We start from the raw sequence: 13005 nt of genomic DNA, 5'->3' as shown, positions 1-13005 counted from the left end.
CACAATTAGGAAAGGAGAGGAGGGAATGGCATAGGAGAACAAGGTTGGCAGTGTACGCTTTGTTTGCCTGCAGAATCATCGACTACACCAGTGTTTGCCAAACTTATGAAGCTTCTGAACTGGGCATGGGGCATTTATAAATCCTATTGTGGGCTATCAACCAAAAGTACTATCAAAATTAAAAAAAAAATCTTATATTTGTTTATTGCCTATAAACTTAAACTAGTAAATATGAAATCAAACTATCCCAGTTAGCAAATGTCTAATGTTGTGCACACGAAAAACAACATGATTAACACCACTCGTATACAAACAACTGTGAGATGGGACTGACAGTGAAATTTCCGAAGGAAAAACAAGCAGTTGTTGTAATTAACGTCAGTACAGGGGAGGAGTCAAGGTTAGCCAACCGGAGCGTTAACGCGATCTACCAAAAATACTCCCGCGAGCTACTAGTAGCTCACGAACAACGATTTGGCGATCATTGGACTACACTGTCGATATTCTTGTTTAACCGCTCACCATTGTCTTCTTTGAACCACAGCTCCTTTCTCTCTCCGTATGAATTATAGCTTTTTTTGATACCGATTTAGCGTTTCAAGAATAGGTTTCATTTCTACTGCTTTTTCTCTATTGAAACCTGCAACACTTTATCATTCGACGAGAGATGTAAAGGAATCATTTAGAAGGAATCGATGGAACCAAATGTTCAGAGGGAATTGAGGATCCCGAGAACTACATTGAAACAATATTGTGCATCACCAATTCTCATAGCCACACGAAACCTGTTCACGTGACACTACTTCATGGTTTGGATAGTTTGGGACATCTGGAGGCAGCTGCCGTGATCACCTCAATATAACAGGTAACCAAGAATGTTTTGTCGCTTTTTAGGATTAGGATTTAGATTTCTGGGCCTTCGACATCTAAGGCCATTTAGCCCGTCACGTTTTGAGGGACGATGTCCCTCGGCGAGGGCACTATCCGGGGAAAGGGAAGAAAGGAAGCGGCCTGGGACCTATAACTTAGATACCATCCCGGCATTTGCCTGGTGGGAATAAGCAAAACCCAGGAAAAGCTCATTCAGGGCGGCTGGCCTGAAAAAGCGTTTTACTCTTTTTCGTCTGAGTGGCTCCACCGGGAATCGAACCCGGGACCGCTCGCATCGAAGGCGAGAGCGTTAGGGACTACGCTACTTGGGGGCACTTTGTTGCTTTTTGTGGAGATCTGTCTTCCATTGCCCTTCACACCGTGAGTTGAATGCGAATGGAGATAAGGCAAATATCAGTTGTTGGTGTGGGTATATTTAATATACTACCTGGTTGTAGCAGTTCAGTTACACCATGAACTTGCGTAAGGACAGCGTGAACATAGGATTTCCATAGAGCGTCATAAGGGCGTGTATGTTGAACAAATTCAAAATCGAGCCAAACACCGCTGCAGCGGGGCGAAAGTTATGCCAGGCCTTTGGTGAGGGTGTCATGACTATGTGGACAGTGCAGCGGTGGTTTAACAAGTTTAAGGAACGTGACGAAATACTCGAAGACGCCCCACATGCCGGAAGACGAACACATGTACAAAATGAAGATCTTCGGGCAGCAATTGAGGCGAACAGTGGCCAAACATGTAAGGAACTAGGACTACAATTCAGTGTGAGTGGAGAAATCATTCAGCAGTACCTCCATCATCTTGGGAAGCACTGCAAGTTGGGTCGATGGCTCGTACATGATTTGACTCTGGGCCAGAATTCAACGCGAGCAGACACCTGTGTTTCTTTGCTGTATCATCTGAGGAAGGAGCCATTTCTGGATAGGGTGTTGACATGTAATGAGAAGTGGGTCCTGTACGAAGCTCCACCTCGCCGTCATCATTGGTTAGCATCCCATGTACCAGTTTCAAAACAGGCGAAACCAGCATTATACCAGAAGAATGTTCTCTTGTGAGTTTGGTGGACTACTCGCGGCATCATGCATCAGGAACTGCTACCAGCTGCTTACAGCATCAATGCAACTGTGTATTGTCAGCAGGTGAGGCTTGTTCAAGAAAAAAAATCAAAACTCTGAAGCTAGCACTTCTGAATCGCAAAGGGGTCTCCAGTTACAGGACAACGCTACGCCCCACGTGGCTAGGATGACCCGGGACACCATTCTAAGCCTTGAATGGGAAACACTATTGCATCCACCATACTCCCCGGACACTGCACCGTCCAATTATCACATGTTCCATTCCTTGGACAATCACCTTAGATGACGCCAGTTCAGATCCTTAGTACACGTGCAAAATGCACTTGATACCTTCTTCGCTTCACGGCCCACCAAGTTCTACCGCGATTGAATCCATGGTCTTCCACAACGTTAGCAGATCGTCGATGCTGATGAGGACTATTTTTGATCTTCCAGGTACGTCTTAGGTGACTTATCAATGTTCGAAGGCGGTGAGTGAGAAAATGACAGAACTTTCTTCGTTACATTTTACTTACGTCAGCTTTGTGTTATATACGTCCATCTGTATTGTGAGATCCTGACCGCCTATATACAGTTCTTTCTATCATACGGAAAGTACTTTTATTCGGAACACTTATACAGAAAATACGTATAAAACATACTTTTTCAGTTATACGTTTGCTGCATTGTGTTACATATAGTCGCACGTTAAGTCCAAAAACTAGAGAACTAACGTATGTAACTTACCCTATTAATCCCACCGTTCCCAAATGGGAACAATTTATTTTTGTCAATTTTTCCCTGTGAATTATTTGTCTATGGATTATTTGTTGTGGATTTATTTCGTCTTTTACAATAAGGACCTGCTACCAGTCCATCTGCTACTACAGAAATGCTCAAAATGTATTAGATGAGGTCAGAATCAATAAGTTTAGAACGAATTAATAAATTCTGAAAAAGAAAATGTGGGATTAAATGGGTTAAGTACGCCACATGCGATTTTTCTCTATGTCCTTCTTCAATACAAAGATTATGATGGACAAGGCGTACTATTAACACTGGCTTTGAACAACTAATGAGACTTGAATCCTGAACATTTGATTGTTGACTAACGATCTTGTAAGATCAATGTTCACAGCATATACCGCTTCCCACCACATAATGTCGCCTCCAAGGTGAGTGGCTCACTAGGACCACGCCAGGTTCCCAGCACAGGTGCTCCAGAATTATTGGTGTTTTATTGAAACGATTGGTTTTGCGGTGGCTCAGTGGTAGAGCGCTTACCTCTTGTGCGTGAGGCCCGTTGTACAATCCCTAGCCAAGTAAGTTTGTGGTGGACATCATCATATCCGTGGGTTTTCACGGGATACTCCCGTTTCCTCCCACTTTCTCATTCCACCTATGCCTCCATCATCATTAACTTGCTTTAATCATCGTCCCCCTTAGCCTAAAAGGCTTAAACGTAGGACGTTAAACTGAAGGGTTTCATTTTATTTCCAAATGATCGCTCCATATGAAGCTTCGCAAATTGCGTCACACTGTAAATTGTTTCAACACATCATAAAGGTGCTGTTAGTTTCTCGAAGTAATACAGTAAGTTACCTAGCACAACAAAGTGTAACTGGGCTATGTTGTTGACATTTAAATATTTTAATATCAATCCTACGCTAATAACACACATTAAGGTGTTGTAGCACTTCCTAGAAACGTGTAATGAATATATGCTTTTTTCTTAAATTTACGTAGAAATTAAATAATAACCATGCTGTGGGTAAGAGGGAGCATCACAAGCCATTCCCACCGTGTAAACCGAAATAATAATAAAACCACTTTTAACCCATTAGTCGCTTTTATTTGAGTACAAAATCTGTACCCGCAGAATCCATTTCCGTCAGCGGAAATAACGTGATGACATTCGCAAGTACGAGCAGCTGTAATTATGTAGTTTTTATTTCAGTCAATGAAATGAAATTATCCTTTTTCAATTACGTAATCCATCAAAGCATTTTGCGCTAAACGTTTCTTTCATATAATGAAACATTTCGAATGCAATACATTTTTTATTAAGTTCATATAGTAATTTTTCCAGGTTCGTCTTTCTAATGGGTAATCTAAATTCAACAAGGAAAATATCCTCATAGAAGGTAGATCTAAAATAAAACCTTAATGTGATAATAATAATTATAATGATTGCATTGCGTTATTATAATTTAGCGTCTCTTTCAACACTATAGTTATGAGACTACATCTACAACTTATCGTAGAATCCGAACTACATAAGCGTCTACCGTGAATCGAACCCGGCTATTCTGCGGCGAAGATGTGTATGCTAACCATGTAAGTACGAGGTAACTCAAATCATAATCATGTAGTACACAATGGTATGTGGGACATATATAAGAGAGAGTATTCTCTTTTGTAAGTACTAACACACGTGTTCTGATGTAAAGTATGGTATCAGCGACCCATCTTGAGACATGCATCAGAGGAGAGCAAAGAACAGGGACCAGAAACAGACATTTGTCGAAGATTGAAAATACAGAATGAGTATTCCTATGTGTTGAACTCGATCGATACGTGTAACACATAGTCATTCTTAGTAAAGTTTTTCATAAGTTTTCCTCATTCACGCCAGACAAATGCCGGGATGACACCTAACATAATAGTTCCAGACCGCTTCTTTGTCATTCTTTTCTTCCCTCCAATTCCTCGGGCAGTGTGATCGCCGATGGACGTCATCCTTCATATGTGTGGCAGGCTAACATGACCATAGATGCAGAAAGCTCAGAAATCTAAATGACGTGAACTGAAAAGAAACCTGCCAGTTTTAGTCCCACCGTTGTGCCGGCTAGGCGAAAGGAGACGCTGGTGATGATAAATGAATGCAATGGTGGAATGAAAAAAGTAGGAATAATCGGGAGAACCCCGAGGAAACCTACGAATACGGTGTTTGTTTACCACAAAGCACACTTGGCGCGAGCAAGGATCGAACCAGGGATCCCACACATACATACAGGTGAATTCTCACCTACTAAGCCACCGTGTCCCAACCCAGAAATCTAATTCCTAATCCTAATCCTATGTGTTGCTACAGCATTTTTTTTTCTACGTCTGATACAGAAAGTTTAACAGTGGAGTTTCAACGCTAACTGAAGCACCGCACTTTGGTCGTTCAGAACCATTGCAACGTTATGAACGCTAAGAAGGTGGTTTCCTGACGCAGCCTATACTGATTGGTCATGAGTGTTGGGTCTACTAACCCGAGGCCAAGAAGAATTCAGAAGCACGCACTCCACTTTTGCCACACGAATATTTGTTAAGTAACACGCGCAAAGTTGACACTTTTAGAAACAAAACAGCCGTAAAAATAATCGAAATTCGTGTACAGAAAGTCTTCCACAGTGCATTCAACACTTAGCACATAAAAGTTACCATGTTGTGTATTACAGGTCGCTAGAAGCTAGTGACCCGTTACCTGATTTTATATTAGAACAATATATTTTTTTTTTCGAAGTAATTTTGAGGTATTCGCAGTAACAATAATACTTTGCACCCAAGTATTAATTACATAATTCACGAAGAAAATAAATGTTGACTAAAAGCAGGGGATTCGTGTTATTATTAAGTTCATCATTTACCAAACATTGTTAGGGTCGTCAAATCTAGGAGGCTTAGGTGGGCAGGTAATGTAGCGAGAATGGAAGAAAGTAGGAAACGTTTTCAAAGTTCTAACTGGAAATCCAATCGGAAAACGTCCTTTAGGAAGACCTAGGCGCAGATGAGAGGACAATATTAAGATGGATCTCGCAGAAATTGGAATACAAAGTCAAAACTGGATGCAGTTGGCTAAGGACAGAAACCAATGGATAGCTTTTGTGAACGTGACATTAAACCTCTGGGTTTCATACGTCATAGAATTAGTTAATTATTTATCCTGTTTTCTCCCTTAAAGCTCGCATTTCGTAATATTCATCTTCTGGTCAGCCCAAGGACCATTAAAAAATATTTGTACAAAATCTGAGTGTTCCTTGCCTAATGATTTCAGTGATCTGGAAAACGGCAAAATAATAATAATAATAATAATAATAATAATAATAATAATAATAATAATAATAATAATAATAATAATAATAATAATAATAATAATAATAATAATAATAAAATAATAATAAATAAAAAATAAAATAAATAAATAAATGTTCTCTTTTCTGTTTTATGAATCCCATGTCGTAAAATCCCGTCTCATATACTACCTAGGGTATAAGGAAATTGCATCTACAAAATGTCAAAAATCTGCGTTTAATAATTTTAGAGATCCGGTGAACGAAAAGATAAATCTCTGAAGTTTTCCTTTCGCCGTTAGGGGTTGCATCCCGCAAAACTCCGCTTTATCCACAGACTAAGTTGCAAGAGCAGTACACAAAATTTCAAAGATATATGCTTAATAGTTTCGGACAGGTGTGCACCCACTATTTTTTTTTTTTTTTTTTGGAAGGGTTCCAAGATTTGCGAGGGGGGTCAAATACTACAAATCACTATGTCTATGCAGTATTGAAATGGTATTATTCTGCAAAACGATAAATAATTGTAAAATACTTCTAGCTATATTTTCAGAAAAAATATAGAAGTAGATTGCTTTAAAAAGGAAAAGGGATAGATGAAGTGTGAGATCAAATTCTCATGCTACATCAATCATTTCCCTGCTATACAAGTATAGTTTTATTCAGAAAGTAGACAAATATATGTTGAGTTAGGGAGTTTTCAGAGGGGTCCGGACCCGTTGGACGCCCCTCGTGGTTGCGCCGCTGGTTTCGGAGATCTTTTGATGTATGAGTTAGTGGATTTACTCTTTACTATATATACAGTGAATTATTTAACTAAGATACACAATATATCAAAAACTGGATTTCTAAAGTAAATATCCTGAACTGTAGGCGTGAGAGAGAGAAAATTTCTCGAACGTTTTCTTGAGATATAATGTGTTTTTAAATAAATAAATATAGTACGTTTTGTACATATCCTAGTATCAACTAATGCAGTAATATAATTGTTTTGAAAAATGCACCATATATCCGAATGGCTCTGTAGTTTATTCCATTTTTTTTAAGACCAGGAACAATTATTACAGAAAGAAAATTGTTACCGCAATTTTGAAAGACAGACAACCCTTGTGAAAAAAAAAATGTTAAAATTATGTGTCTGAAAACATCTAAGTGCTGTAATTTCTGTCTAAATTTATACTTTCTCAGAAATTGTCAGCACATTTGTTTGTCACCCATGCACCACAACATACCATAGGTAACTCAGTCTCTTTTGAACTTACATACAAAGGTTATAATTATTTTCAAAACTTTAAATTAATTTCAGTGTTGTTCAAAGATGTTGATCAATATTGATTTCCATTTCTCTGAAAAGTGAGAATATGTCAACTCTCTCCTCGCGAGTAAGAAAGAAAAATAACGATGTATATACAGTATGTGTGTGTGTTGATTTGCTTGCTGGAAAACTGTTTATTATTTACATGTTGAATGGAATTTTCGTAGTGGCCTAAATCCAAATATAAGTTAATGAGTTTAATATTGACATATTCTTTTATGTTCTTTTTTTACTCTCTTTTCTTATCTTTAACCGAGAGAATTGCACTTATTACACTTCATACCTACAGTGTGACGATTATAGAGCTTTTTTTCTTTAGTTTTGTAAAATAAATTGTAAGTTGCGAAGGGAAAGGGGAGCAACGGGACAAACACCAAAGGAAAAATTATCCAGGTGACGCCATTTAAAAGGCTTCAGCTTATTTTGGACCCACCTAAAACGGTCTGGGCATGGTCCCTGTTGTTCCACTGATCCTCACACAAATAGAAAGGTAATAGCAATTACTGAAAACCTTTTATTCATGTCTTTTTTGACAATATCTCGACGTTTCACTCACAATTCCTCCTTTGCTCAAATTGGCGCTTTCCACGTTGTTCGGCCGAAGGATTCAATTCCACTTTTCATGTGTTTATTTACGAAGCGCAAATCTTTAAATAAAAAATAAGCGAATTGGACACTAGTTAGCAAGTTGTCAACAAGTATAATAGATCTGTAGATTTTGTAATATTTACAGTAAATAAATTCGCATACATATTAGAAACTTATACATATTCCGTATTAGAATTACGATATAGGTATTTTGTTTTAAAATATTTTAAGATTATATGTTAAAATGATTTACTTCTCTAATACCCTAAGCAACATCGAAGAAATTTAAAAAAATAGATGTCAGTTGAGTGTTAATATAAATCCAGCAGACATTAAGAAGGCTTGCTTTGTTTTGTAAATATGATGGGAAGAAAAATACTCCTGTTGTTAGTTTGATTTCCTTTCCACATTTCTGCGAATTAAAGAAATACCTCAATCCGTGACAAACAAATCACTGCATTCGGTTTTAATTTTCTACGTAATGATCCACATTAATGGTAATGCCACGTACTTATTTAGTTCTTCAATGTTTTTCTAATCTTATTGCTCGAATAACACACTTGTCCTGTTATAGCACATAGCAGTTATCTTGCTCTTAACATTAAAATTTTGATAGTTAAAAAATAAAGTGCGTATAATGTGTATTTATTTTCGCGAAGTAAACTCGTACTCGAAGAGAAAAGGACAATGCTATTCAGTTCGTACAGCCAATGTCTGGTCTAAACTTGTTGGCGAAGTTATGTATTACGTTTGTTATAAAGTTGAATTATTAAATTCAAATAAGTAATTGTGATCTCTAAGTGACCTGCAATAAAATTTTCATGTGTGATATTTGTGAGAAAGTAAGTTTTAAATATATTTGAGATTCATTATTCTATTTCCACGTACGCTTCTCGTTATCATATTAAATTTGGGTTGTAATCTCTTTCAAACTACATCGTTAGTGAATGTTCTTTCTTTCCTTTTAATCATAAAGTATTTGATATATTTTAATTTTTGTTTGGTTTAGTGTCAGCTTGATTCCTATTCTTTTCAGTAGACAGCTTAGTATTTTTTTGTTGTTAGACTTCAAACTTTGTTACTGATCAATCTTACTTCTGACGTGTCAAACGAATGGCGGGTTGGTACTTGCCTCAAAGATATTTTGCCCAATTTATATTTTATTCCATCCTGGGCCAAATGTTCATTGAAATATTCTTAAGCTATTGACCAACGGACTTCTTACTCTGTAGAAAGAGTAGACAGTAGCATATGCGGATTATTTTTTGATTTAAAATTTCAAATAACCACACATTTCAGTAAGATGCACGACAAGATAGAAGATGATATATGAAACGCACATACGTATGTAAGAAGAATGCTCATATTTTAAGATCAATTGAAATTCTCTGTGAAGGAAATAATTATTTTCAAATTAGAGGAAACTACTAATAACTTCGTAATCATTTGGAATAAATTACTAATATTATGTTACAAGAAATCCGTTGTTTAAACTGGAATACTGAGTTTGAGGATTTTTTATCTTTTCTGTTGATAATTTGATGTAGGAGACCCGGGTTCGATTACCGGCGGAAGCTCTTGTGATTCGGGTTACACATTAAGCTGTAGGTCCATAGGTCTCATATAGTCTCGCTGCTGAAAGAGACGCTAAATTCGAAATCAAATCAAATCAAATCAAATTCTTTGTTGAATAATCAATCAGATTTTTTTTTTGTAATATAAATTTCTCGAATATTAAAGAGAAAAAGTACTGTAGTGTAAACGTTAATAATATAAGATGCTGACTATGTATATACAAGATGTTGAGAGACATAACTTCAGAGTGTGTATTTAGTGTTTGTTGCTATCTTTTCAAAAATAATCATGTAACTTATATAATGTTTTTTTTAAATATATAATTTGGTTGCATGGTACTCAACAAGTGGGAAAAAATATCTAAAATGTCTTGTCTTATAAAAAATACAAATAAGATTTAATGAAATCTTTAATTTAACACGACGATTATTCTCTTTCAGTTAAAGGAGACCGACGAAAATTGAATGTGAGAAAATATGAAAACCCCGAGAAATCCCACGGATATGACGTTGCCGAGCACAAACTCGCATGGCCTGGAGCAGAATTAGAGAACCCCTATCACCGGAAGTGAGCGTTTACCATTGAGCCACTGTGCTGCATATAAAATCCAAGATGCTAAACATGGATTTTTGTATGTTAAATGTAGGGTGACGGAATTTTGCAAGCGGTTAGAAATTATCCTTATATTCTTGATTTCACTGGTTCGATCTGATGCTGATCACTCCAAAATTTTACTTTTAATTTTTACCCCGGACTTCGTAATGGCTTTCGAGTAGCGGCTGGGTAATATTAATACTTTCTCTGCTTGTGGTCCATGGCTTTATCTCCAAGTGGCTTACGTGTAGTCAGAATCCCAGTTGTAAAAAATGAAAATGAAATCTTGAAGTTTTACGTCCCACGATTATGCCGGTGAGGTTAAAGGAGACGGTGATGATGAGAGATGAGTGAAATGGTGGAATGAAGAAAGTGGGAGGAAACGGGAGAACCCCGAGAAAACCCACGAGCACGGTGTTACTCCCAGTTGTAGTGGCAGGTGTTGTATACCCTAGGCAATGAAAGAGACATTATATTTCAAGTAAGCAAAGTAAGGAACTCAGTCACAACAGCAAACTGCACAGATTGTATACTTCACATCAATAATTTTCGGCCTTTAGTTTAAGTATAATGAGGCGGAAGTGAAGAAGTATTTCGCAAATAGCCGAATCTTGTGTGATGTGTAAAGCTCCCTCAATTAGCTTTTAGTGCATAACAGTTCGACGTAATACAATATAATTCAATATCAGAAACGTACGAAAACTATCGGGTTTGTTGCAGAAACCTATATGAGTGACTACCCTACTGCTCGAAGTGGAATCCGACTCATTACTTAGGGTATTAACCTGAGACTTGTACCCCTACCGGGAATCGACTACAGAAACCGTAGTCTGAGTTTTCGATAGAACATGATTTATTTTGATCAGACTTTTTATAGAAGTTTGGGCGATGTTCTCAAAACAAAATGTATATTCAAAATTTCGAAACATAATTTGACATAAAAATGTCTCAATTCAATTTAATAACATTCAGATTCAAAATCTGACAAGGAATTGTTTCCTTCTTTCTTTTCTCTTTCTTTCTTTTTTATTGACCACGAGAGCGAACTTTAAGAGGAATTGTGTGTCTTAAATTCTGTGTGCGCGGTTTTAACAGCCTCCACAGACGAGTTTCCTGAGTTGTTTTGGCCTTTTTAAAAGACGTTAAACTTTACAAATTTTAGGAGTAAATTGACGCTACAGAAGTTCTAAATACGATGGAAAAAAATTGCGAAACACACTTGTAAAATCAGCTGAAACTTACCTTCCTGATGTATTGTCCTAAAATGAGTTACAAGGTTACTCCGAGAGCGTTTCTTGCAATTCAAGGTCGGGTCAGGGGCGCTTATGACCTGCTAACCTAGTGCTGAAATGTTCTATCGTATGCCTTAAGCGTGCGGAGCGGGAACAACTGATGCTACAACTGATTCCACCATAGGCTTTTGAGTCGCCGCGAATACAGACGCTCCCTTGCGCATGCGACATACGCCTCATCTCTTTTTTCATCCGAAGCTATTTTCATTTGAATGGTTACAATATTTATGGACTTTCTGGAGGAGTGGAGGAAGGGGAGATCAGATTCCTTATTTATTAGATTGACAAGTACAATTCCAAATATCTATGAAATATTGCTTTTCCTTGTTTATATAGGGACCGTATTTGTTTTTAGTACAGTAATATTTTCTTTACAACAGGTAAACTGGTAGATGTCACATGTCAAAACACGAAAATGAAAAAATACGAATTTTCAAGTTCTAAATGTAATAAGATTTGAATGTTTAGCTGGAATATTTGCTATATGAAGATATTTACCAGCACTACTCGTAGAGAAACAATTAATGCTCTTGCCTAGCAGTCGAAGGGTGCTGAGCTCGAATCCCACAACTAGTCATCCGTACTGAGGATTTTTACTTGTTTCCCTCAATACCATTAATGCAGTGCAGAGTAATATGTGTGTTTACCGACTTCCTTTCAAGAACGACTTCTTTTTTTCTACTTTATTATTATTCCCAATCTAAGATAGTCTTAATACATTTGATTGTAGCGTTGAAATACATTAACTGAAATATAAGGTTACATCTGACCGAAATGAACATCTCTCTTTTAATAACCTGTGCAGCAGGTGCGGGAATCTGAGATAATGTGGCTGAGAGAAAAATGAAATGAAATCTTTAAGTTTTATGTCCCACGGGTATGCAGGCTAGGCTAAAGGAGATGGTGATGATGAGAAACGAATAAAATGGTGGAATGAAGAAAGTGGGAGGAAACGGGAGAACCCCGAGGAAAACCACGCACACGATGTTTGTCCCCCACAAAGCTAACTTGGCACGAGCAAGGATCGAATCAATGACCCCATGCACCAGACGTGAACGCTCTACCACTGAGCCACCGCGGCCCCCAATGTGACTGACAGAATATTGTCGAAACCGTAACGCAGGTTGTTAAAATATAGGCGTTTGTTGTGGTCAGAGTTTTGTTTTTATTTTACACTGTATTACTCGCCTTTGCGTCGCTGCAAAACTGTACAGTAAACAAACACTGTAAAACTGTATACAAAGTATTTAAGAAGCTTGCTAATCCTCTCTAATATTCGAGTGCAGGGCTCTCTCGTGGCTACATGGTTAGAGTAAGCTTTTGATGCGGGAGACCCAGATTCGGTGACCAATGAAAACTTATGTGGTTCTGATCCCACGTTGAACCGCAGGTCAATGTTGCATATAGCCTCGATGCTGAAAAGGACATTGAACTCTAAATCAACCACCACTATTTGAGTGCTTAATGTAAATGCACTGTCTTAGGTTCTGGGTTCGTTCATAACTGAATGCACAACTATACAAATATGAATATAAATTATACACACACACACACACACACACACACACACACATATATATATATATATATATATATATATATATATATATATATATATATATATATATATATATATG

At 37.3% G+C, this 13005-nt stretch overlaps 1 protein-coding gene across 1 annotated transcript in view; it reads right to left on the bottom strand.

Annotated features, from left to right (window-relative positions):
• LOC145674292 (melanocortin receptor 4-like) overlaps window positions 1–11453 on the bottom strand; it is a 387169-nt gene extending 375716 nt beyond the window's left edge. Inside the window, exon 1 of the mRNA XM_081744145.1 lies at window positions 11319–11453. The gene's annotated coding sequence lies outside the window, so the exon portion shown is untranslated. The remainder of the gene's footprint in view (window positions 1–11318) is intronic.
• Window positions 11454–13005: the final 1552 nt, after the last annotated feature.

Source organism: Thermobia domestica, chromosome 17 (genome assembly GCF_964235325.1).
Source record: "Thermobia domestica chromosome 17, izTheDome1.hap1.1, whole genome shotgun sequence".
Lineage (NCBI taxonomy): Eukaryota > Metazoa > Arthropoda > Insecta > Zygentoma > Lepismatidae > Thermobia > Thermobia domestica.
Note: the sequence above shows the minus strand (reverse complement) of the source record. Positions and strands in the feature narration are given on the sequence as shown.